The sequence below is a fragment of the Falco punctatus genome (genome assembly GCF_963210335.1).
Source record: "Falco punctatus genome assembly, chromosome: 10".
NCBI classification, from domain to species: domain Eukaryota; kingdom Metazoa; phylum Chordata; class Aves; order Falconiformes; family Falconidae; genus Falco; species Falco punctatus.
In genome coordinates, this window is record NC_137590.1 from 6979277 (window position 1) to 7006864 (window position 27588).

Here is a 27588-nt window from a genome sequence, read left to right on the forward strand (position 1 = left end):
TGTTTTCCCTTTCTACAGGCAATGTCTTAAGTTATTAAAAACTTTCTGCTTCGATATGTCATTCATCAGAGTTGTTGCATCAGCTTGGCTTCTGCTTGACTGCTCACTCATAGTTCCAAAAAATTCCTGTAGCGTAAAGGCAGGGTCAACAGTTAACAACTGCAACACTGCATTATACATCCTCAGAAAAACTGTTTTGTTTTGTTACAGTGGCAGAAAATATCTATTTTATCTTTAGTTATCTGAATACAAATTTAGAAGTAAATCAGTTTCAAGTCAGTAGACTCACAGTGTATATTTTTCCAATGGATATTACCTTTTTTTATTTGGTTATTTTCAAAAGACTTCACAGACATTATAAAAAGAAAATATTACTCTGGTAGACCAGTAGGTTGGAGAGAAGAAAATAAAGAAGATACTAATTTGAAAGTGGCTTAATTCTGAAACTCCATTTGAACACCTGATCGGTCCAATTTTGTAGAGCTCTCTGCTTCCAGTGAAATCAGTACAACTCAAAAATTTAAGTAATAAAAATACCACCTCAAAAATTTAAACAGAGATATCCCAATCTATTTATTAAATGCACAAAACCACATTAAGCAATTCCAAGAGCACTGAGAATATGTAAAATTCAGACTACCTGTCTCTGCAGACCATAGCTCAGTTTAGAGATACCCAAACTAGCTTGAAGTAATTTATTAGCATCAAGTTCTGCCAGACAAAGTAAATGCAGAGGTCTGCTGAGGTCACTAACTTAGATACACTGGTAGCAGTACTCAAGGAATCTCATCTGGAGCTACTTTAGTTGTACTGCATTATGCAGAGCAGCTGTATCTCTGGTGATCCACAGGCTAGATGGGTAAGAGCACCTGAGTATCCAAGGCTAGATTCCCAGGAGTATCCAAATAACAACAGGGGTGGAGGGGAGCACACGAAAAATAGCAGGAGGATACATTAGAATTGAAAATGGTGCCAATATGCTCATTCCTATTAGCTGGGCATTTTAGCAGACAGCATCACCAATATGCATGGTATTTTTGTCCCTTCCCCAAGATACTCCAATGCATCTGTGGCAAATCAGGAAAGAGGATTTGAGGCAGTAGACCTAACATGGAGATGTTGCATTACATCTATGTTGGAGATTTTTCTCTGCAAGGGAACTCCTCGTTTCTTGCCTTAAAGCAAAACAGGAATGGCAAGGGACTAGAAATAGCCAAAGCATCTGGCCTAGAGATAATTATTTCAGAAGTATCTGAATAATAGAAAATCCAAGAATCAGACACCTGTCACTCTGGATTCAGTCAAGTTCTCCTGCTGGCTCTGAACCCATTCTAACAAATCCAAATAGAAGTATCAGTGACAGGAAGAGGAGGAAAAAGCCTTGCTGTTCAGCATGAGGCTTAAAGCAGGGCTCAGAAATGACTGCCTTACAGCACAGTAGAAGTGAAGACTTTAGGCAAGAAAAACCTACTCTAGAAATTTTGAGCCCAAATTCCTAATGGAATTCATCTTGATACTTGAATGGCAGAGGTCATCCTGTCTGCAAATCAAATAGCTGACTGACCAAGTGTAAATGTTACCTTCTGCTCATAGACAGAATTAAGAAAACTGGCATTATGCTGGATTCTTGCAAAGAAATAAACTTCAAGCACAATCTAGAGATACTAATTTTCTTTGTCATTGGTAGCATTGGCTTTACTTGTGGCAAGGGGTTTTTGGAAATCAAACAATGCCAAACTACCTGGTATTTGTCTGAAAACAGAATCAAAGAACTCCTTGCAAAGAGGGTACTCATACTTGTCCTTCAGGTGCCTGTGTATTTAAGCCCCATTTCATCCTATGTAAATTCTGTGCGAGAGTCTTTGTTGTATGGGTATTTGCACCCAGCTGAACTGGAATCTTTCTGGCAATATTTCTGCATCCACAAAAGCAGCAGGCTGAAACCCACCAGAGCCTTTAAGGACATATTAAGTTTTCCTGTTATTTAAGGGGTTTAGGGTTTTCTGCACTGAAGAATTTACTTTTTTTTTTAGCACTAAGAAGCAGGTATTTTAGCCCCTGAAAGACCAGACCACACTGAAAGATGACAGATTTTAACACAAATCTCCACAGTTGCATTCTTCTTGAGATGCATAATGTACATATACTTCCTCATTAACAATGCACATATTTTTAAATCAGTGCAACGGGTACGAGCATTTCAGACGTTACCTGGAACTCAGTCCCCCTAGAATTCCTCAGAACTGTAGCACAAATGTGAATTTTAATGCCTTGAGAAGAACCAGAAATTTTTCCTACAGGTAAAAACTCATGAGGCAAAACACTTTCAGCAGTAGAGCATTTTATATTTATAGCACTACATTACTTAACATATAATCATAACTACTGAATGCATGCAAGAGCTTTAGACATTGCCTCTTCAAAATTATTTTAAATAAGCCATCAAGTGATAGAAATGCAACAGTTGATTATTTTTTTTTTACATTGTGATTATAATGACTTTTAATGAAGTCAGCCCCATATTCTTGCATCCCGTCATTATTTGACAGATATGTCTGCAATAATTCATGTTATAAAATATATATTTTGTTACTAAGAGTGAAAACATACCAAAGAAAGGGCGATTAAACACTTTTACCCCAGTGTCCTCCACACCATGCCATTCTCAGTCTGGGAACATCTGCCAGTTAAGCAGTAACCTAACAGAAAAAGACAAAGAATATTCAGAAGTGAGCACCATTTTCAGGGTCCTTCAGCAAGTCATCCCAGACTTCTACGGTCTGAGCACAAAGTTGTCAGTTTTCTTTTATATACCATCTAAAAGCACCCTCTCAGAATTCTTCTGGAAGCTCTCCATTCCCTATTCTGCAAAGTCTTTGGTTTTGTACAGCAGCTTTACTAATTCAGCGTTTTCAAGATCCTACAAGTTAACTGACTGACTTTTGCCAGTAACTTCTAAGCAAAATTCAGGTACATAAAGGCAATTGTAACACAAAAATAAGATGCTGGAGGTAGTCAGACTCCAAGTGAATAGCAACTGAAGTGCAAGTAGTCTGCAGTTTGTCACAGAACCACAGAATGGTTGAGGTTGAGAGGGTCCTCTGGAGGTCACCTTGTCCAAACCCTGCTCAAGCAGGGCCACCCCAAGCTAGTTTCCCAGGATCATGTCCAGTTAGCTTTTTAATACCTTCACGGATGGAAACCACAACCTCTCTGGGCAGTCTGCTCCAGTGCTCAGTCACCCATAGCAGTTAAAAAGTGTTCCCTTGTGCTCAGACAGCACCTGTGTTTCAGTCTGTGTGACCACAGCCTCTGGTGCTGCCACTGAGCACCACTGAGAAGAGCCCAGCTCTGGCTTCTTTATACCCTCCCTTCAGGTATTTATTTAATTCTAAGAGATCCCTCCCAAGCCTTGTTCTGTAAGTCCAACAGTCGCAGTTCTCTCAGCCTTAAATATCTTAGTGGCCATTCAGTGGGCTCTCTCCAGTTGGTCCATCTCTTTCTTTTACTGGTGAGCACAGAAATGGACACAGTACTCCAAGTGAGCCTTACCAGCGCTGAGTAAAGGGGAAGGATCACATCCTTTCACCCACTGGCACCACTCCTCATAATGCAGGCCAAGATAACATTAGCTGCTTTTACTATAAGGACACATAACTAGCTAACCTGCTGTTCACTCCTTTTTGCTTCAAGAAACACAGTAATCCACAGCTTTTGCATTTCTTAAATGTAGTCTGCTTTTCAAAGCATGTAGACAAAGACTGACTGACATCCAAGGACAGCCAAGACATTTATGGTTTCCTTTAGCCAAGAATCTAAAGCACTCTAACCCTAAGAACCAGATCATCCAAGCCAGGGTATGGGTGCCTGAGGTTCCATTTCTGGAAAGTCTCATGCACATTTGTGTCTACCCTGAATGCAGCAGCATTCAGTATCCTAAATCTAGAGCCAGCCACAAAAGAAATGGAAACTCTACCCACATTTTAAAATTTTTAGTTTAGATTCTCTGGCATTATCATCATGTGTTAGATGTGGCTTAGGAATGCTTACTGAGTTGCAGTTCAGGTTGATCAACTAATCTCTGAATGGGTTTTGGTCAATGACAAATATTAAATAATTTAGTAATATTAAGTCTTAAATATTTATCTACCCCTTCTTGCTATTTATCTTGTCTATGCCAGTTGTTCCAAGTTTTCTAGGTTGGAAATTCATGAACAGTTAAACTCAGCAAGCATAGCGGTGTATTTCCTTATGTTGATGACACATCACTCCCCATAAACTTGAAATATTCACCTCACTGCTTCCTATGTTATATCCTGTTTTTAAATTGTTTTGTATGTTTTACTGACTGTCTGTTTCAGCTACTTACTGGAAGGGACAGAAGTGTTTGGTTCTTTGTTTTGGTTTAGCATTGGTGGTGGGTTTTTTGTTTGTTTCTTCATTTGTTTTAATGAACTCGGTATGTAAAAAGCCCCATATATTCTTAACTCCACAGCAACGCTGTATTTATAAGAAAAAATTCTGGTATGGCTAATGAATTGCTAAATACTTTCAGGGTTGTTATTTGTTAAGCATACCTCAAAAGATTTGACTAAATAAATGCATACAGAAACTTAAAAAGGATCACAGACGCAAAACAGAAACTGTCATTTTGTATCCTTTCATATAATCTACTTTCAATCTAGTGTTAGGACCAAGGTTGGTGGGGTGGAAAACAAAAGCCAAAGAGGACACTGTATACAGCTGAAAGAAACAATCGAGGCTACCATGACTGTAGCAAAATGATGGAAAATCCCAGCTAGCTACTGCAGTAATTTTTGTTCTAACAAATTAGATATGCCTTCTGCCTTTTCACTACTCACTCAATAGTTCTGTCACAGGAACATTGCTTAAGACTCCACACGCAGACAAAACTCACTGGCTTTTAAGACCAGGCCCTATCAAGCAGGTGATAGGTTTCTAAACTTCAGTAGCTCCCGATAATCACCTTGAACACTCCAACTACGGTCTCAACATTGCAGGTCCAATGAATGCACATGTAGAAGATTAATGAAAGTAAAGATATCAACATGATAATATTGGTACCTAAGCCTTTGCCCTGAGAACAAAGAGAACAGCAAAATTCAGCACACTTGACAAAGAAACACTTACAGTTCTAGCACAAGGAAAAGTTATTGAGCATTAAAACTTTACTGGTTGTCAAGCTGATTTAATGTTGATTCAGAAAAGAATAAAAAGATACTTTCACCATGCAATGCAATTAATAGCAGAAAGTTTTCCACTTACAGATTTTATATACATACTTCTATTTGATTTTTTTCTGTATAAGTACTGCAAAGAGTTTAGGTTTTTTATCTGAGATAAGAAATATTACAACCATTCTCTTTCTAGGTTGTAGTAATTTCCTACACACACACAGAGATGCTTCTCTTTCCCTAATACCATACCAGGGAAAATCAGAGGAAGAAAACTTATAATCCTACACAAAAATGGATATTTATATATATGTTGAAAAGTAAGAAGAGTACTAGTGCACCTTCTGTAAGACATCTTAACAACTAATATTGAAGATACCACAATGCTCCTGCTCACCAATTACCCACAAATACCACTTTTACATACTTACTACTACTATTACTATGCTGACTTTGGCCTCAGCTAGTTTTAAACTGACTTTCCTTGATATTATGAAAATAAACAAGCGCTATAAACCCAAGAAGTTGAATCTAATCTCAGGTGGTTGTCATACACATCTCTGCCACCATAGCTGCATTGTCTCTACTCAATATCAGGAACATGCAATCAGAGATACATTCAAATGGAACCCACAGTATAAACTTATTGATCCTGGTAGTGATACTTTAAAAAAGATTGAAAAAAATCAGGGCTAACTAAATTTGGTAAAACCCACAAGCCTAAAGTATGTCTTTCATAACGGAAGGAGTTCTATTAACACAGAGCAGAAATACTTAAAATATATCAAAAGACTCAAAACAATACTTACACAGGGAACTCTGTACAAAAATGTTATTAAGCAGGTAACTGATAAATGAAGAAAGTCTTGGGAATGATTTCTTTTCAGACTTAACATTCACGGCTACAACTCTGTTGAACACTAGTACAGGGATATGGGGTTCTAGCAAGTAACTACATTTTCTAAATAACAACAGGAGAAGCATTATATATTTACGCCTCAGCAACCCAATCAGGTACAATCTGACCACAGAGGGCTGATTCAAAAAAGAAGGGATCGCTGGAGTTGAGCCTGCCTATGCCTTTGCTACATGGGAGAAAAAAGGCATATAGAGCTGTTCTCCCTCTCTGAGGTCTGCCCAACCTGTTCAACTTCTTACAAGGTTTACAACTTCACTGGGTACTCTACTACTGTTCTTTGAAATGCGGTAGGGTCCACCCCACAAATATAAACACATAGTGCATGTTCATACTGCAGGCTATGACATACTGCGAGTTCATTATAGGGACCCCCTGCTCAAGATCACTAGAAACAAATTAGACAGCACAGTATCTTGTAAGATTACAGAAGAGAAATCACAGGCTTTCTCATAGTCTTAGGTCCTGAAGAAAGAATTCTGTTTGGCTTATCATGTAATTCCAGGAGACTGATTCAGTATTGCCTGACTGGGGTCGTAATTATTGTACATCATAGATCATTTTACTCATTTCCTCTAGACTCTTCCTAAGGAGTTCCTGAGTTATGTTTTCAGTATAGATCTTTAAGAGAAAAAAAATGCTGATATTTGACAGCTCCCCACAATATGGGATAAAAAGCAGATCCTCAATCTCCAGAAATATAGCCAAAGGCTTAAATGAGGGAAATTTTTCACTTCAGGTTCAGCTTTTAAGCATTAATGGTGCCAAGGTGCTCTGTCCATCTCCAAAGTACCACGTGGCACACGTGACACTTCCCTGCACAAAACCTGCCAAATTCAGGCTCTATTCCCACTCTCTTTTCTCCCTTTCCACAGTTCAGCAAGTGTTTGTTCAAAACAATCTTCAGTTTTTTGAAGGTTCTGCTGAGCTGGAGAACATTTCTTGCTTAACACACTTGTTTCTGAACCAGACTTAAAAAGTTTGGTATACTGTAGTACATCTCAGATGCACCCATGATGCTTGGCTGTTAGTTATCTTAACATGCATCAAATTACATACCTTAATAGCTTGGGAATCATATCCTAGAAAAATTAGCAAAAACCTATATTCAAGGACAGAGGCATCAGACATTCTAGTCAATGGAATGGATCAATCCAATGTACAAAAAAAATTGAGTTCTGGTTATGCAGTGTGTTTCGGTTTGTTTAATAGCTCTTCAATAATCCTATGTTTGCTATTTGTAAATCTAGCTTCCAGAGGAAGGAAAGACATTGTTGCTAGCTAATAGAAAATTTAATCCCTTAGCCATTTTAAAGGTTTTAAAATTTAATATAACTGCTATTTTAATTGCTCATAATATCTCCATTCTGGCAAAGATTGGCAAAAAGTTTTGAAGTCTCTGAAAGCGATTTTCGTCATTTTGAAAATGACAATAACTATCAAGTCTGTCTGGTTCTTTTCAAACTGCAGCAATACTGGAAGATAAAAGCAGGATGAACTCACAAATTAGTTTTATTGTTTGATAGCGCAGCAACTTCAGCCACAGCTTTAATGAGATAAACAGCAATGGCTGAAGTACAGTACTCAATCACACTTTAGAACACTGGTGCAGAAGCTAGAAAATTTACTCATGAATTGCACTAGGTAATAAGCTACTGCAAATGCATCATATTGTGAAGCTTTTATGTTCTGAAGCTGGCAATGTTAATTAGTACTCTAACCTGACACTACAAATCCCTATACAGCTACAGACAGCAAGAGTAAGAAAGTCACAAGGATCATCTGAAACTAGATGAAGCCTTTCCTTGAAGCCATGGTAAATGCATTCATCAGTTGACATGCAAGTCTGCATTACATGTAGTCATCTGATGGAAAGGGACTTTATATGTGAGCCCCTACTTAAACCTCTTGCGTAACAGCAGATTTAAAAGAAGTGAACAAAAGCTGTTAGTAAGAAAAATGTAAGACAGACTCAAAATTATAGGAGGAGTTAACTGAGGCTACAGCACTTTTCTACAGTGCACAGCTGGATTACTTGCTTAACAAAACCAGGACAAATCCTAATTCAACAGCAGTGCCTAGAAGAAAGGAAGAGACATCAAGATATGCATTAAGTATCCAGCATTCTTTATGGATGTGAAAAGAATATAATGAATCCTTCGTTGCTTAGAGGGGAACACGTTTGTCTTGCCAGAGGACAGATTTCCAAAGAATATTTACATTTTCCTACAACCTGTAATTTTCTCATTTATCATTTGTCAGGGCCCAAAGACCTTTTACTGCACATTGGATGTTTGCATATGTTTAATGATCCTTTTACCAAACAAATGTCACCGTCTGAATGAGGAAATTAGTTAATATCGCTGATGCTGCTAATTTAACGCCATTAATATCACACTGTGAACAGCCACAGAACCTACAGGGTCTTGTATCATAGCTAAGCTCTACTGATTGCAAGTCTGTTCTCCAGCAGACGGCACCGAGAAGATAACCCATGCAAATATCACACACAAGGAAATTCAATAAAATTTTTAAAGATTGCTTTGATTCTGTAGTTAGACTACCAGACAAGTGTGACTAAAGACAGATCATTTGATAGAGATTTAGAGGCACTAATTGAAACTTACTTATCTACACTGTCACAGCTGCCTCCCCTTTTATCGGTGTGCTAGGATTTGGAGCAGTCAGAAAAGAGTCCAAGCAGATCACAGAAATCATTGCATCATGGTATTTCTAGACGTACAGCAAGACCAAAGAGCTACCCCAATGAATTAGATAGCAGAAGACACACTTCAGTGTTGTTTTCTGTTTTCAGCCTTCTGTATGCAGAACTGAGTTACATTTTGTAAAGTAATTTGCCTCCACACATATGATCTATGAAAAAAGCTTTCTAAGAGCAGAACCATGTAATTTTTCCTCTAAGCCACTGAAGTCTTCTACACACTTCCTTTGACAAAGAAAGGATGATGTAAAGAAACTAAATTCTTCAGAAGGTCCTTCAAATGCTACTGGTACTAGAACATAGGAGAAAATAAAACTTTATGAAGACTCACAAGGTGAATTATTTTAAACAGAATTAATAACACACAAACCCAATTCTGCGTGGAATGTATCCAAAAATAAGGGTGGGGGAAGGGAACTGCAAAGCAAGCAAGTCCATTTGGTAACCCATCTACTTTTGTACTAGTCTTTTCTTACCACGCACCTTCCTCTGAGATAGATCTTTATCTCTCTCAAAGAAATGAATGTCTAGAAACACTCATATTCCCAACAACTGACACTCAAGGCACGTATCACATGCTTTGCACTGAGAGATTTGGAAGTTTACAGTATTAAAAGAAATTCATATCCCAGCATAATGAAAGAGTAATATTCCTGACAGAGCACAATCTAGAACCAGTCTGCACCTTAAGAAGCTCTCAATTTGCTTCATACATACATAAAATCCCAACTTTCTCAAGTAACTGAGATATTTCCTTGGGTCCCTAAGACAACTTAGGCAAAAAAAAATCTGGAGCAAAACCAAAGCCTTAAGTTTTCAAATTATATCCATTTTTAAGTTTTACTTTTTTATACCAACCAGTATGTAGTTTTTCCCCAATACAGTAATATTATTTCCTGGATCAAGTTCATTAAAGTAAACTAGGTGTTATGAGATTCATCAGAAGTGATTTTAGGGTTAAAGAGATTTATTCCCCAGATGACATAAAAAAGGAAGAAAGAGGATGCTATACACAACCATGTATTGAAATGTTCATTTAAACACTACTAGGAGAAAAACAAAGATGACCATTCATACTCCTCACAGCAGTCCTCTACAAAGTCACTGGGGGTTGCGGTTATATGACTTACTAGATGAGCATGAAGATTATTTTTTTTCCTTACAATTACCAGGCAAGACAGGTATGGACATTTAATACTACCTTGTTCACTACCCATAAACTTAAATTCAGATGACAGGATCTTGTCATTACATTTAAAAAGAAGATCCACACAGTTCCTCACTACTTCTGGCTCAAGATAACATCACACTTGAGCTGAAAATCAACATTATAATAACAGTGCAACATAAACTTGTTATTACTTTTAACCAAGACAAAAAGGGAGCACTAGAAAAAAGGGAAGCTGAATGATAAAGTCTTGTGAAGATAGCTGATGTTAAAACCTATCATCTTAAGAGTCCTACAAATTATTTGGTGTGGGAGAAATCAGAACTTCAGTTCCTAGGTGTGCACTGAGCTTTATGGTTTCAATACTTCAACCCTCCTTAGAAGCAAGCTACAATTTCCAAGACTGCATACTCTTGCTCCTTTCAGTGTCACAGAAGTAAAATGTGTTGGTTTAGGATTCTTATATTAAAGCCATAAAAACAAAATGACAAAAGACTCACCCTAAAACACACTTCTGTCTTTTTGACCTGTGTTCTTCCCCTCCACTGAATGGCGTTAACTGGAGTAACACGTATTATAACATTACAAAGAAGAACACATAAATAACTTAAGATTAACACTTCAACCACAGAGAAGACAGAATCCAGAAGAAAAATATTAAATCTGTAAGTAAATCTAAGAAAAATCTATGTAACCGGTCAATTGATGAGGGCTTACAGACACGAAAAACCTACAAGTATTCCTTATTCAGTTTCCAGATTGTGAACATCAGCTTCTGACATGTCTCAGCATCTTTAAGATCTGCCCTGTTCCTTTCCCAAATATTACTAGAAAACACAAGTTCTTAAATACACTGAATCCATCTATTAAACTGAGTATAGTCATAGTCAATAACTCAGAGATGGCCAGAACAGTCAGATCACAGCAGAACCAGTGTTCACAGTACTTCCTACCTCAAGGATCAGTAATTTCAGCCTTTCATAATTACTGCTGCCTGTCTAAGGATCTTCAAATAAGGCAGACAATTCAATTGCTTTCTTTTTAGGAACTTGAAATAAGGTGCTGATCTTCTAAATGGTACACATCTTTCTGGAGCAATGAGAATTCATTCAATATTTATGTTATTTTTCGCAAAATATTGGTATTTACAGTTGTTTCCCCATCATCATAAAGTTATTACCTTTGTTTTAGAATACCATATGCAGATTAGAGACAAGTCTGCAGCCTAACAGATGCATTTTATTTTGACACTCTGTTCCAACAATCCAATAAATAGGGCTAATTTTTTATCAGAGATTACACAAAGTTTTTTTCACCACAAACTGTTTAAACTCACTGAACTGTGAGCTGCTATCCTGATTTTACTGTGGCAGGTGAACCAATGCTAGAATATATAGACAGAAATACAAAACTAAAAACCAAAGTCAAGAATAAGTTTACTACAGGTATCAACTACATAAAAAACTTCTACATTGTTCAAAGGGGGGGGGGGGGAATATTACTGCTATATATCAAGACCAGGTTACAGATGTCAGTTACCACTGTATATATTTCTTGATCATCAAATAATCATTTAATTACTTCAGTTCATTGTGCATAAGCTTAGGTAGTAAAAACATTTGATGTAGTAACTGTATCTGTGTTATAAAGGTTCCAAGCATGAAATGGGGTGTTGTAAAACTAAATAGTATACCTGCTTTATCATTCTCATTCAGCTTTACAGCCAGTTTCACCTGATTGTCTTGTTGGATCTTTCACACTAGTTAATTTTCTTTAGCATCATTCTATTCTGAGCACCAAAACAAATTTCCTACCACAGCCAAACGCAGAAAGACAACATTATTTCAAACACTTTAATTAAAATTCTGCTCACCAGGATTTGGAAAATAAGAACACAGGTACACCCCCCTGTATTTTTTACATATGCGTGCATACATATATACATACACAGCGAGACACAGAGGTGAGTCTAGATTAAATTGTTGAACTGTTGCATTAAAAAAAAACCAAAAACTGGGGGGGGGGGGGGGGGGGGGGGGGTAGGGAGGGCAGCAGAGGGGTGGAGAAGAAAAGCCTTACCCAAGTGTATACACAGCTATCCTAGTCCAGAAAATAGAAGTTTGCATTGAACTGTAGTACAGGCCATTGTAGACACCAACACGCAAAGATCACATAAATCTGTGCATAAGGGATCCCAGGGCAGCCGCACAATACTAGCATACATTTCATACGTTACAAGAACACTAGAACTCCGTACGACTCCTTACAAGAGGGAAGATAAAATTTTCAGTTTACTGAGACACTCTTACTGCCTCAGACGCAACACTTCCTTGGATGCTACTTCTTGCTGAAGACCTTTACGCTTCCAACATCTGTATTCATAGAAAGGCATAGTTATATCTGGTCTTGAGGGAAGCCTGAAGTTAACATTTTTATGGAATTGACCAACATTGCACATCTTTTCTCCTCCTACAGAGCTCAACCACCAATTAGTTGAAATCCTCCCGTGTCAAACTTACATTACCATTCCAGAATTTCTCCCGATTTGGGCAAGGGGTGGGGTGGTGGGGACAAGCAGAGGAGAGCCAGTTAATCAGCAACAAACTGTATTGAGAAATTCAGATGATTTCCAAAAGTTCAACAAATATCCAAGTCTAGAAGAGACTAAGACTAATGGAAAGTGGGGAGGGGGGACTGGACATGACATAAAGTAAACAAAAAAATATCCCCAAACAAAATAAACCCCACTCATTACAGATTTTCAGGTTTCAAGTTAAATCATGGTTTCTACTGCAAAGAACCCAATATATTCTCAAAAACATGAGCAGAACTGAACATCCATTTTTATATTGGAAATGTAGGCCTATATCCCATTCTCCAAGAAGTGTACGCTCCAGCCAGAGAAACTGGCCCAGCATACTGACAAAAATGAGAATGTGTTCTGTCAATGATACTGCAAGGGACAATTTGAAAAGCAGGTCTTTATCTACTCTTCATGGAAATTGGCAAAGGCACGGAGAATTCTTCACAGAAGTATGATCTCACCAACATCTTTAACCAAAATTCTGATAGGTTTGTAGCAGTACTTGACCTTACTATTACTCTATTTGGAGCTTCACAGTGAGACTACATCTTCAGGTGGCCGAGGAAAGAACACTGAGAGAAAAAAAAACCACTGCATCTCTGAGGCGGTACAACTATCCGGGAAATATTTTAATTTTTCTGTGCTATCTACAGAGCAAGAAGTTAGAGCTGTCCGAAATTCAAATTAATTACATCTAAAAACTATTCTGAAAGGAAGATGAAGTAAAAATTTACATCCTTTCCAAGTTGTTGTGTTCTTTGAGATATCAGATATTAAGTTTAGCATCTCGAAACCACACATCTGCTATCACACAGCAGAAGTATTCCATCACCTTCTCCCTCATTTGCAACAGAGAAGGGTCTTAGTTCTATTTGCAAATATTATATCACCAAGTCTGTTTCTTTTTGTAAATGAGCAACCATAATTCTTCTCACCTGGGATCCTCGTAACAGACATGCTTGAAAGGAAGTCACAACAGTGGAATACATAGACTTTCTTGAAAAACAAACATACAAAGCCATAGCAAAGCATCATCTATTCCAAAACACCACATTTTGCTTGATGAGATATTAGCCACTTAGGTAGAAAAACTACAGACATTTCCCTATCCATTTAGAAGAAAAGATGGAGACTCTGGTACTGAAAGACCAAACTAATCAAGATTTTTTTAAGGGCAAACAGTTTCAGCTAGAAATTACCTGAAATAAAGACACCTTGCAAGGAGTCTAAAGCAGCAAAAAAGTATTACATAGCCAAAACACAAGCACAAAAAAAATGTTTTCTTGCAAATATCAAAGTGCAGAAAAAACCCACAAAATTCATTAAATACTTTGAGAATAAAACTGTATTTTCTAAATGAGATTAAAACAAACACATACAAACCTCTCCACATTCAAACCACAAAACATCTGTAGATGGAAAACCACATGGCCAAATATCTTGCCTTGAATTCCATTATTTGTGCTGAAGAAAGTTCAGAGTTCACCTGAACTTTTAATACAGATTAAAAATAAATCTGTCCTATTTACACTAATATTTTGAGTGTTTTCCTAAACTTCTCTCATATTCCATTTCTGCACACCCCCCAAAACCAAGAAGAACAGTTGAAGTAAAATTGAGAAAGACAGCAGCGGAGTTAGTTTAGTTTTTGAGCAGCACACTTAAATTTTGAAGTTTCACTGCTGCAGGACATGTGACAAAATGCAAGGATCAATAAAATTCTATGAAGAGGTTTGACTCTGAGGACTCTCGTCATATGTTTAATCAAAGCTACATCTTTACATGCATCGGTTTTATTCCGCATATGAGAAACTCAAGAGAAACACTGAACATCAGCAGGGACAAACTATGGAAGAGGATCTGCATGTAAACTCATTCAAATTATATTTGGAGAGGAGAGAGGGTAGAAGAGAATAGTTATGCATATAGCTAGCTCTAGAACAATTACTCCAATCGCATCCTTTGGAGAACTCTTAATCATATTATACTCCAGTGCATAAGTTCTTACAGCACGGCTCACTACACTTTACACCTTTCATGCATTGAGCATAAGAGCTATTGCAGTGCAGATTAATTTTGGAATGCAGCTGACACCTAATCAATTAAGGGGCTTTTCACAACTATAGTCTGACACCATAAGACAACATTCACTGTTAATAGCAAAGACATGACTTATAGCCACGGTGAAAGGGAAGAAAAACATATTTCTACCAGCAACGTCTGGTTTTAATCTATTGACCTTAACATTAGTCACAGAAAAGCAAGCGCATCTATGCATTCATTCACATGTTTGCAGGCTGGAAAAAGCAAAGGGAGAAGACATGGACACTGCACCTTTGCACGGTTTCACATCCATACATAATGCTTTAAAGAAGAGAAAAAAAAATAAATAAAAAGGGAAAGCTAATTAGAGACCTACCTACAACTCTTATCAGGTCTGTGCCCGCAGCCCTGCGGTGCTACCCAGCACAGGACTAGGAACCAGAAGTTTTCGGTACAGCGCGTTATTTGCCAGCTCAGCCACTGCCTCGCTGCATGACCTTGGGCAAGCCACTTCCCCCGCACCTCGGCTCCCACCTGCCGCCTCCCCCCCTGCGCAGCGCCGAGGCCCAGCGCCCGGTGATTCCCCGCCGCCAGGCAGCCTGCACCGGCGGGGCGGGAAGGGCGGGGGCGGGGGGCGGCTGGGAGTGGGGCTCTCCTCGCTTACAGGTGATAAAAATCTCCCCGAGGTTGATTCAGCCTCCCGCCCGGGGTAGTCCCTCTCCACGCCCCTTCCCTGTCTCCGTCTCCCTGCCGTACGGGTTAATCCAGAGGGGAAGCCGCCAGCTCCGGCTCGCCCGCCCGCAGCCGCCGGGGGAGCCGAGCCCGCCGGGCCTCCCGCCCCCAGCACCCTCCCGGCGGCCCCAGCCCGGCTGCGCACGGAGGCGGCGTTACTTACAGCACCCGCCGGGTGGAAAACTCACAGGTGGCCGGGAGCCGCCGGCGACCAGCGGCTGAGGGGCGACCGCCGCCCGGGGAGCCGCTCGCCTCAGCGCCCGCGCGGGAAGCGAGCGAGGAGGGGCGGGGGCGCTGCGATCCGCTCCCCGCCGCGGGGCCGCGCAGCTCCGGCCGCCCTCCCTGCGCGGGGCCGGCTCCCGCCCGCCCTTCCTCCCGCCCGGCTCGCGCCGCCGGCCAATGCGGGCCGCGGCCAGCAGCCGGCTTTAACCATCTGTTGCGAGGCGCCTCCTCCAAGCGCTGCCGCCTCCCTCGCCGGGGGGCTCCCGCCCCAGCACCCCGCCGAGGAGGTGAGGAGACAGGGGAAAGCTTTAGGCTTGCCCCCCGAGGAGTAATTTGCCCTCCGGGGCCGCGGCCGCTAGCCGCCTCCCCTCCCCCGCTCACCTCAGGATGGCCGCCCCCTCACCTCAGCGCGGTCCTCCGCTTCCCGCGCAGCTCCCCACAGCCCCTCCCTGACGGCTGCGCGCCGTCCCGCCGCCGCGGGCTGAGGGAAGGGGAGCGGCGAGGGGGCGGCGGGCAGCGCCTCGGGCAGCCCCGCTGGGAGCGCCAGGTGGGCAGCGGGGGTGCTGGGGTGGCGTGGAGGTGTCAGTTAGGGAACAAGAAGTGCGTGGGGGGTCTAATCCTCCTCAGGGTGGTGGGGATAAAGTCCTGACCTGGTAAAACTTGCGTACTTCCCAGTTAATAATCGGGCTTCTCCACACGGGGTGTCAGGAGGCCGGGGGTGGTATTGCACGGAGAAATGTGCTTCATCCTGCTTCAGTGGGCATCAACCGGGCTAAAATCTGTGTTCAGACTTCTTAGACATCTCCTGTGGAGAAGCTGTGCTAAAAAAGTCTCTTCCGTTCTTTAATGGTTTTGAGTTTTAGCCTTCCATATTCCTAATTTGAAGGTTTTCCCACAAACACGAGAAGAGTCTATGTGCGGGGTCCCTGTCGCCATGCCAGGGTATAAGTAGTTCAGATGTTTGGTGCATGTGTAAAAGCTCCCGAAAACAGAACGTAGTTCCTGTTTTACTTCTCTTTTTATATTAATAATTTTCTTGGTACAGACCTTCCTGATCATGCCTTTTAATCAGGTCCCTACATTTTCTGCTGATTCTCCACAGAAAGTCCAGGGAACAAGATGCTAACTTTATTCCAACATGTGCCAGGGTAATATTTTGATGAAGATGTGTCAAGAAAATGATGCAAATTTTTTTTCAACTTTCAACTACTTAAAGTTAACAAAGCAGTCTTGAGATGCATGCTGTGTAGAGAAAAAAAAATGTACATTTATTGTATGTGTTAACACAGATGAATTTTTGTCATTTTTGGAAACTGTCATATTCTTATTTCTCACCAGAGCAGCATCATTAAATTTTGCATTTAAAACCAGAGTATGGATATGAGTTGCAGGATTTGAGTCATATTATTTTGCAAATATTAAGATTATCTTTTCTCATTGACATGTAGGTTATCCTTAGCTGGATAGCCTTGTAATTAAATTAATCATAGGTCCTTTAATTATAAAAACTCATGATTTCTGGGAATAAAGTCCACCACCTGTATCCCATACCAATGCTGTTATAAAATGGCTTGTAAATGGTACAACGTGTCTCTCCAAGTAGACACTTACAAAGACGAGATACATTTCTTACCCAGAAGGAAGGCTTTATCTTTGCATTAAAGGATCTCAACACAGCTGAGATTTATCTTATTATTACAAGAGTCTCAAAAATGCTCAAAATTAAATGATTTGGATTTTTCTTATGAGACTCCAGATGGATGAAATCTTGCCCTCATGTATGCATGTGGAATGCCTATAAATCTGAAGGGATAATTTGTCATTACAAGATATTTTTAAGGACTGGTTTCTATATAGTCATAATTACTAGAATGACGAATTAGCTAGTGAATCTTCCATTAATCTTATAAAGCTATTCTCAAGCCTAAGTTATTCCCATATATATTCTAATCAAGGCTCATCGTAATAATTTTGTGAGATATTGTTTCCAACGTTACTACAAGTTTTTGTCTTACTACTCTAAGAATGTTGTTGTTGTGGATTTTATTATTACATAGAAATTCCATCTAACATCTTAAACTAATTGTCCTAGGTACCAAATACATGCATAAAAAGATGCTTCTTCACTTGATTGCTTTGCACGCCATCATCTATAGAAGTCAAACAAAGGATGGCTGGAAATGCAATAATCCATAGGCCAACAACTGGCTTCTGAAACAGTGAAAATGCAGATTACTTGTTCAGTTGTACAAGAAATCTTGACAGAATCCAAAAGCATATGCAGGTAAGTGGTGTGTTAGTCCACTGCTGTAATAAACACTTTCTAAATATAAAAAAACTATGCCTTAAGTATCAAAATAATGTTTCTTTATGAAGTCTTTCATTTCACAAGCAAAACAACTACTGCAAAGGCAGTTGCCTAACTTTTAAAAAAATCTGTGTTCTTTCCTCTGGCTCATTACAGTTTTTATTACTTATTCCTATAGATTAAAAATATAACAAATTCTGAATGTATACATCATCAGTATCATGCATGTCATGGGTGTGATTAGGGCAAGATTCAAATCAGCCTGCAACATGCCATCAGTTCAGGGGTTTTCTTCTGTGTTTTTACTTGCTGCTATCTTGGTAGGTGTTGAACTTGCCTGCAAATCATTCTTTCATCTGTGAGATCTGGGATAGTCATATTTGAAGATGTGCACTTTATTAGTAATAATATTTGATGAATTTATTTACCTATAACAAATGAACTAGTAAATAACATCTTTGAATATAGGCATGCAACCATTATCCATCTTCATTCTACTTCATTCTAAGCAGCGTATACTTGGCAATCTTTAGTGCTTAAAACAAGGTTTGAAAACTAGGTAGCCTTTTTTTGTCAAATATCATAGCAAACATCTTAAAATCATCAAAGATCCTGTGTGTATGTCTTTTAGTGAATAAGCCTGGTTTTATATTTGGTCAAGCAGTGCATTAACAGTGTGTGCAGAGGTAAAGCTGCAAGCAATTACAGTTCAGGAGACCAAGGACAGGGAGAATGGACAGTTTTCCACAGAGTTCATGGTAAAGAGCACTGTATCCCTGAAAAGCTTTATGTTTTCCTCGTGAAAAATGATTGCAGTGCCTAATTATGAGAGTTCAGTGAGACTAGGGTCTGGTACCTCTATGAAAACTATTAAAAAACTATTTTGGTGTGGTTTCCATATGCAGCAGGTGTTCATCAGCACAGTAAGATCAGAAAATATCTCTTACCATTCCCACACTATGTGTTTGCACTAAGAATTTTTGTTTTAGTGGGTGCTTTCAAGTCACTTCCAACAAGAGATTGTGTGTGCATGTTGCATATATAGTTACCCTGTAGCTTTCTTCCCACATCTTTTCTTTATGCAAAGTTGAGCGAAATATAATCTATTAGGGTGATGTTTTCAGTAGAGTTAAAAATATTGATATGCATTAGCTGCAATAATCAAATTTTTTAAATCCCTAATGTCTTAGAAGATCCATTAACCTTAATCAATCCAACACATCTGATTGTGCTTGCCAACTGCCCTTTTCCAAATAAAAGTATATCAAGTTACATTAATAGCATCAGTAATTAAATACTAGCATGAATGCAAAAACAAACCCTAAGATCCAAATAGTGCAAACTTAGGCCACTGGTTTAGTTCCAGATTTTGCAGCAGGCTGCTCTCTGAAGTGGACCAGCCAAACACATGAGAGTGGAACTCAGCATGTGATTGCAAAGACAAAGTTTGAATTTTAAATTATTTTTTTTTTCCTCCATGTGAAATATGTTAAGTTCCCAGTGGAAAAAAAACCTCAGGATTGAATAAACTAATCAGAAACATACCTTAGATCCTTAGTCATAAGGAACTTGCTTTGTTATAAAGACAAAGCAGATTTGTGGGAATGTTGCCACTTATTATAAACTGTCAAAAGCTGGGTTTTATTTTTGGTTATATGCCAGTCATGACTCAGGAACTTTTATGGAAATGAATGTGCTATTTCAAATGTCGCAAGACCTAGCCTAGGTTTAGATAGTGTAGCATATTTACCTAAACAAATTAACCTCAGAACTGAAACCTGTCGGAATGTCACTTAGGTGCTGACACTGCTGAGAAAACAAAACATGGATGGACATGGCTAACCACTGAAAATGCCAGCGGATGGTAAGTGAAATGTTATGTTGCTACCCCACAGGGCCATGCCTTCTGCTGGCAAACAACTATCTGTTAGGGGAAGGGGGAAAAAAACCCACAATAGCAACAAAAGGTACAAGTACATAAGGAAACAGCTGTCTAAACTTCAGAAGGTTGTTGTCTATTTGACTCCAAGATTAGTCTCTGTGTAAAGTCAACTACCAAAACCGTGAGGTTTTGCGTGTTCTTTGATAACTGTGGTAATTGGTAACTGCAATCTCATGTTTCCTGTCCCCTTACTCTGAAGACATTAATGGAAATGGATTATAACTCCAGTGCTAACAGGGAAGTGTTCAGCCATAACAATCTGTAGCTTATAGAGCACTTCTCTGTTTCAAAGGGCTTTGCAAACATTGATTAATTAATTTGTTCTGTGTTCAGTTCTGGGGAAGCATGCACTCCTTCCACTGAACAGTTGAGCTTTGTTACAGCTTTTAAAGCCTGAACTGTGCTGTGGGGTCGGGTGAGTGAACACGTGCAGAGGGGCAGTGCTGGAGTGACAGCTGCTGAAGGCATGTCATTTGGGTAGCTACAAGGAACACGTTTGACAGTGGCTGTAAATCTTTTCCTTTCTTGAGGTGCCAGATGATACACAGAGGTAAAAAAAAGCCTCATTATCTCTTCCCACTAGTTAGGTTTCCTCTTTGATGTGTTACACATAAAGGCAGGTTACTGTGCTGACACAAGGATCACAGTCATCAAGTCCTTCTGCTACCCACATATGCTCAGAAATTACTTCTCTTTTCTGTCTTTCCACATGTGCAAAAGCAAAACTTACTGTATTGGTTTCTACATTTAACCTAAAATGGATTTCATTTTAGTCACAATTGCTTTGTAATGTGACATTTCCTTTTTCAGTCCGGTTCAAGATACACCTGTCTGGATGTATTCACTTGCACCGACTGCCTTCACCTCAGGTAAGAATGGGACTCCATTTGACTTTGTACCTTCTACAGCCTCTGTCTAAGAACACTGGTCCTGCCTTTATCTGGTAGCCTGAGTGATCTGAATGATATATATCCAAAAGTTACCCTTTAAAGAGCCTGTTTACAACATCAGCTACTGGTAACTAAACCAAATTTCTTAATTTGAAATGCATAGTATACTCATTATGTACTTCAAGTATACATGGTTATAATGGAGCCCTGCCAATGGAACTGTCTGAGCAATTGCATATATTGTATGTCTGCTTTGAAACAGTAGTGAATCTGGCACTAAACATTACAGAGCAGATTTTTTCGGGGTTTGGGTGGAAGGCAGAGCCTGAGACACCTTAGCTAGACTATAGAATATAATTTTTTCCCCCCCATCTCCAGTATGTTGAAGAAAAGCATCTTAAGGAGGAACACATGAAGTCATTTCAGTGGGGAAAAAGAGACAGAGGGAGAAAGGACTTTATATAGTTTAGAAATCTCTGCCAAGTTGCTTGCTGTAGAAACTTCTGCAGACACACTTTGTAAGCAAAGATTCCTTGGACTCTAGCAGGGGACTGAACATTTTTGAGAAGATGTACAGCTTTGCGCTGCAGGACAGGGTTCACATTATTTACTGAGAAATGGCTGGCTGCCCGCCAAGCTAAAAAACACTCCCTTGCTAGCATTTCAGCTGAAGATAAAACAAGGTAAAATAAATACCTCAATATTACTGTATTACAGTGTTTAGACTGTACCATTCAGATGGAAAAATGAAATTTATTACAACAATAAATGACCCCCTAAAGATCTGAAAACTGCCAGGGCACTCTGTCTCTTCCTTTCTAATGAAGCTTTGCAATTTCACCGAAGTCAGAAAGTTGTGATTGTACCAATAGATCATGCCTGTGCATACATATGCAATGTGTATGGAGGAGTGACATGCTTTAATTGTATTTTTAATGGGAAAGATCAAATAATTCCATAAAATATGCTACAGGTCTCATGATTGATGATTTCATTTTGAACAAGGCAAATTAAAAATGAGACTGAGAGCACAGGGAATCCACAAAATTACTCACTTGCATATACAGACTTATGGTATGGGTTGAATGTGCATGTGGCATCTCTTCTGGTTACAGGTTCATGGATCTTTCCTATTATTTGTATATTTCTAAAGTAATACCAATCAACAAAAATGCAATTTCTGCGTTCTTAAAAAATGCTTAAGGAATTGAACACTACTATCACAGGGGAAATTTTTCTTATGGTATCTGGAAGTTTTATTTCACATATGCAATGCTACTGCAGGTACACTTGTATATTAACCAAAGGATCTGTAATTTGCAGATGAGGAACAGAAAGGTATGTACTCTTTAAAATCAGCTCTGGGTTGCACTGTTCAGCAGCAGCAAGCACTGGTTTACTACTGTCTTCAATCAGACAGGTTTATTTGCAAGCTGTATGTAAACTTTTTTTTCATGCTTCCTGTTTGAGATTGAAGATTCAATAAAGTAAACAGTATAGCTATAAGCTGGGCCACGCAGGCATATGTTTGTAAGATATTAAGAAAAGCAGGAGCCATTGTGACAGCTTAACTTGATGTTCTGGCATCTAGGTTTTCTGGTTATACAGCAAATTTCTCCAGCTTCATTGGTTACCACTGTCTCTACTATGATAACTGTTCAATACCACAGATACTATTAGGCAGTATCTTACATATGCCATGTGTGTTTCTATGTATTGAACCTTAAAATCAAACACTCCCTGGCCTTTGGGACATGCAGTTTGAACTACAGTCACACCTGGATTTAACTGCTAGCCTTTTCTACTTAAAAATCTCACACAGAACTGCCATTTTCCTTTTCTTACTTAATATCTGGACTCAAATCAGACCTGCATGCATGAGATATATCTCAATATATATGAAGCCACATTTGAAATCCCCAGGGTCTCAAGGGTAGTTGACTTGAAGGTATTTGCTTATGCTAGAGAACAGAGCATATATGCAAAAGCAAAATTTCTTTCTGTTTTACTCTTCTGAAATATATGCACTGAATGTATACTTATATACACTGTCTTTATGTTGTAAATTTGTGTATAGGTAACAGTTTTCCTGGATGTCCTGGTTTCTGCTGGGATAGAGTTAATTTTCCTCTTAGTACCTGGTGCAGTGCTGTGTTTTGGATTTGGTGTGAGAATAAACTATTTCATTAAACCATGGCAAGGGGATAATGTTTGTCTGTATAAACATGTCTTTTATTGAAGTATGGGCAAGTGTTGGACTGAAGTCAAACAGCTTTAGATAGAAGTTGGATTGCCAAGCATAAAACAGGTATTTGGCACAAATGAAACATCACAATAACACACCGGTTTTTGCACCATACCCTTTCTTTAGGTAGAAAGCAAGTGTACAGTTCCATGCTGTGCTCTTCTTACTGCTTGGCAAGTTTCTCACTTTGTGATTGCAACAGGCAAAAATTACTGTGGCCAAGAAAGAATAGGCACGTACAAATTCTATATTTCCTTCTGTTTGATTGTAAAACTCAAAAGTCAGCTCTCCATTTTTATCAACTTGTTTTTTATTTTAACTTGTGTTTTATCAACTTTATTATTAAAGTGAGGCTCCAGTGGGGTTTTCTAAGAACTGTGATCAGCTGACCTAGTTGTAAAACTGGAAAATATGGATTATGTCTGGTTGCATATGTGTTTTTAGATTACTCTGGTTTATTATTTGAAGAATGAATCTAAAAGTCAGTCCCTGTGCTTTTGCAACACATGGTATGCCCTTTTAATGTTAGGTAATACAGAGTAATACATTTGAAGCACAATCTAAAAGTTTTGACAGATGACATTTTGGATCTTCTGAAAATGAGCAACACAGATAGCAGTACTGACTGTTGGTTTTAAGTCCACTTCACTCTACAGTTCATGTGTCTTATGTTCCAGTTACTCTGTTATTTGCAGCTTTATGATTTATGTATTTATCTGAATGTAGTCTTTTGAGAGTGACAAAAGACTCAGTATAACTAACTGCCAGAAATCTCCTAGGGGCTTTTCCTCAATTTTGCCATGACATTTAAGACATTTGGTCAATCCAAGACAAGTTCTATTTGTTTAATTCCCATCTTGTTTTCCTTATAATAAAGTCATGTTCTTTATATCTCAGATAAGGTTAAAGGAGAAATCCCAGTTGTGCTAAAGACAACTGGGATCTTCTGCTGGAGAACTTGTGTATGTTTTCCTACTTTATAATAAAATTTTGTGTAGGTTAGGTTTTTGTTTCTTTCTCTTGCCTCCCCAAGTTTTTGTTTATCACTTGTATGCAACAGGATCCTTTCGTTGTTCACAAATTTACACTGCTGTATGGAAAATGAACACATATGCTAGCATCATAATCAGAGAAATCCACACATGTTTTATTTGTTACCTGTAAAAATCATCAGACTTCTTTAGGTCTTCCCTGGAGACATCATTTTCTGATGCTTTAAAAGAGTTTAGGCACATTTTTTCTGGAATAGGGATGATCTGATTTGCAATGGATTTATTTGAAATGATACGTTCCATTTCACTCATTCATTCTAACGTTAATAGGCACCTGTTGATCTGAGAGAGTGAAAAAGCACAGAATACAGGACTCAGTATGAAAAGAATGGCATGCGAGAACAAAAGGAGAGCAAAATATGAATGAGTGGGACAAAAGTTAAGAAAGTATGTTAAAAGAAATAGAATATTTAAATTTGCTTATTCCTTTCCTACCATTACCTGCATTTATGCAAGGTTACTGAAACTGTGAATGAAGAGCTAAATGATAACAGTTCTGCTTACATTGAATTGGTGGTGGAAAATTAAGCTCCAGATAAATTGCTGAATATGGGACTCAATCTTTTACAGCCCAAACTGGTTTTTTTTGGCAAGGGTCTTCTGTATGTACTAACTGCCATAAAATTGACTTTAGTAGGAGGAAAAAAAAATTAAGCCATATCCTGGACTGTGTGCTGGCTCCTTTGCACTAAAAGGATCTATAAAGCTTTCCTGAGTTGGCAGCTGAGATTTCTCCTGCAAGAGGGAATCCCTGGCTGAGGTAGAGCTGGCTTAAAGCCACCTTGGCTTCAGTCTGTGCCAACTGGTATTAAGAAAGAGATCTGGAATATTGTCCTTCAGAACTGAACCTCCCATAGAAACAGAGACTTGCACTATTTTTTTTAACTAGATCTGAATCTTCATGGCTCATCTTCTCCCTGTGCATATGTCCTAACCATGTATTTATATGCTATGCCTATAAAAGGACTCTTTCAGCAGAGTTGTAATTTTGCAGCATTAATAGGTTAAATTTCTTTAGAGCATTTATCTTTCCTTTTTGTGAAGGGTAGTTTCTCCCTTTATATGGATGTTTGACTATTACTATGAAGAAACTGGCTACATTTCCTTTGGGGAAAACTCATGCTGATTCCAGGTAGAAGCTAGCTTACAATTCCTTTTCCAAGCCATATCCATCTTTGTATTTTATTCATAATAACTGTAGTCTATTACAAAATGTTGATTCAGACACAATGAAGAGTAAGTAGGTTTGTTTTGGTTTGTGGTTTTTTTAAGTAGGGATTTAATGACAAATCCAGATTCCTTCATTTTGAACTGTGGTATCTGAGCCCCCAAAGATAAAAGGTAATAATCTTAACATCTTTAGGTTAGACATAAGATCCAGAAGCACATAAAACTGACAAAGCCCAAAAGCTTTGTTCAAAAAATGTAAGCACCAAAGCTTTCACTTGTATTATTAATATCTTATGTAGGGAACTGAGAGCACATTGGAGTTCATGAGTTTACTATTATATATGTAAAGGGTGTCATCGTTACAACAGATAATGTGTAAAAGAATGCAAAACCCAGTTACCTAACAGCATGTAATTTATTCTTTATAATTGCTTCCTATTTTGACATAAAGAATTATCTTGCAATACATATGGTTTTGTTTTAAAGCTTCTTTGATATTTTGAACCTGACAAACACTGAACACTTCTATTTTACTAGTAGCAGTCAACCTGAGCATGTGCAGGAAAACTGTTACGTGACTGTTAAGTTACTGCAGGTAACAAGTTTGAAAATTCAAGTGTTTGTGTGTGTCACTGAGATTCAGAAGACATTTTGGAGGTGATGTTTTTGAGTACCAGGTGTTGTGAAAGATGTCTGTGAAAGATGCCTCCTTTGTAATTGTAAACCTGTGTTCCTTCAGCAAGGAGATAGCAATGGAGAGAATTCCCAACTTCATAGACAACTCCCAAATAAGAGCTCTCTAAATCACTTTTCTAAACTACACTTACTTACTAGACTGATACATTCCACAAAAATGCTAAAGTTGGTTGGTATAGATATGGTAAAGATAAATTTATGTTCAAATAATTTAACTTGGAATTACCAGTTTTTTCTTTCAGAGTTGAGTTTGTGGCATTGCTGTACTTATCCTAGCTTGTAGGTTCGTGGTTTACCACTGATCTTTCAGTATCCCCAGCTGAGCCGTTTAATTACACTTCTCGCTCCCTGATGGCCAGTCTGGCCAGACTGTTGTGAATGGACTGGCATATTAGTGTTTTATATTCTATAAATATCTTATGATGTTATTACATTGTAACATGGATAAACAAATTTGTTCTGTAGATGTATCTACTGTAAAAGGTACAAAGGTTGAGGAATATTATACCATGAGTTGTATGGGCCAGATCCTCAGTTCCTGAATGTTGATGTAGCTCCATTTATACGACATACCTTTTCCTGGTCTATGTTGTATTTTTTTTCTATTCCACCTTAAATTTGCACACTGGTAATCTTATTGCTTATGATTTGGGCTTTGATGTATTCTGGTAACAGAGGTGAAAAATTTCTTTACTTCTTACCAATTCCTGGGGCATCTTATCCTTAATGACATGTTAAGTGAAACCCAAAGTGCCACAGACCAAATCTGGGTGTTGTGGAACATAAATATCTTTTAGAGACATCAGTCTAGAACAATTCTGTAGCAGAGCCATAGGACAGGAAAAAGGAGTGCTCCTATATAGAAATATTCATTTAAAAAACCAAGAAATTTGGACTTCTTGTATATAGTGGTTTAGAACTTTGATAATTATTTACAAACACAGAAACAACCATAGTCTGCCATTAACCTGGACAATACTTCACTCAGAGAAGTCTTTGTAAACCTAACTGAAGCTGATATGGCCCATTTCCAGCAACTTAATGGAAGGCTTCTTAGTGTTCACTACACGTATGTTTGCAGTTTATTTTTTGTACTGGTCCAGATTTAAAAATAATTACATATTAATTGTGAGCATAGATACACTTCTAAATAATCAGTCAAAACCTGTAGAAACCCGTAGAAAAAAAGGAGGTAATGGTAAGTTTTTTCTTTATACTGTCTTCTGTCTTTCACATAAAGACATGACCCACTCTTTAATAACTCCTGCCAGACTTTTGAATTAAAGATGTCTTTGTAGCTTTAAGGTGATTTTAAATGTCCCAATCCATTAAAACATTTATCATTAACATTCCAGCCAAATAGTCCTCTTTGTGATTAAAATAGCTTAAAATGTTGTCTAATGGACCCAGAAGGGTAACTTCACTGTGTGTTTCATCTTTGTCAAGTTTTTATACTCTGTGTATTATTCTTCACAATTACACAGCCAGAAGCCTGTTATATTCCCTTTGCAGAGCTGTTTGATTCAAAAGAATTGAAAATGAAAGGGAGAGATTGAACTTTTGGATTAATACTAGTTGCAGATCATCTGTTTGGATTAAAAAAAAAATCCTGATATGTGGGTCAAGAGGTTGGGAGTAAGATATGGAATTGTTCATATGAGGCTGTAGGATCAAGTCAGTTTGACCCAAGTTGGTTGCATTAT

General features: G+C 38.6%; 1 protein-coding gene and 1 long non-coding RNA gene across 11 annotated transcripts in view; one reads left to right on the forward strand and one right to left on the reverse strand.

The window, feature by feature from the left end:
• The window catches only part of SULF2 (sulfatase 2), a gene marked incomplete at its 3' end in the record, with an annotated part of 163566 nt that extends 145890 nt beyond the window's left edge, over window positions 1-17676 (reverse strand). For 4 of the 10 annotated variants that reach the window (XR_013930796.1, XM_080404950.1, XM_080404959.1 and 1 more), the window contains exons 1-2: window positions 15524-15894; window positions 2611-2699 (exon numbers count right to left, since the gene is read on the reverse strand). Of the gene's footprint in view, window positions 1-2610; window positions 2700-15523; window positions 15901-16232 lie in introns of those variants that run through there. The other 6 variants (XM_080404951.1, XM_080404955.1, XM_080404949.1 and 3 more) reach the window with 4 other exon arrangements.
• Window positions 15986-27588, forward strand: part of LOC308070659 — a 178968-nt gene continuing 167365 nt past the window's right edge. Inside the window, exons 1-2 of the long non-coding RNA XR_013930798.1 lie at window positions 15986-16129; window positions 17675-20701. This is a non-coding gene — a long non-coding RNA (uncharacterized lncRNA). The remainder of the gene's footprint in view (window positions 16130-17674; window positions 20702-27588) is intronic.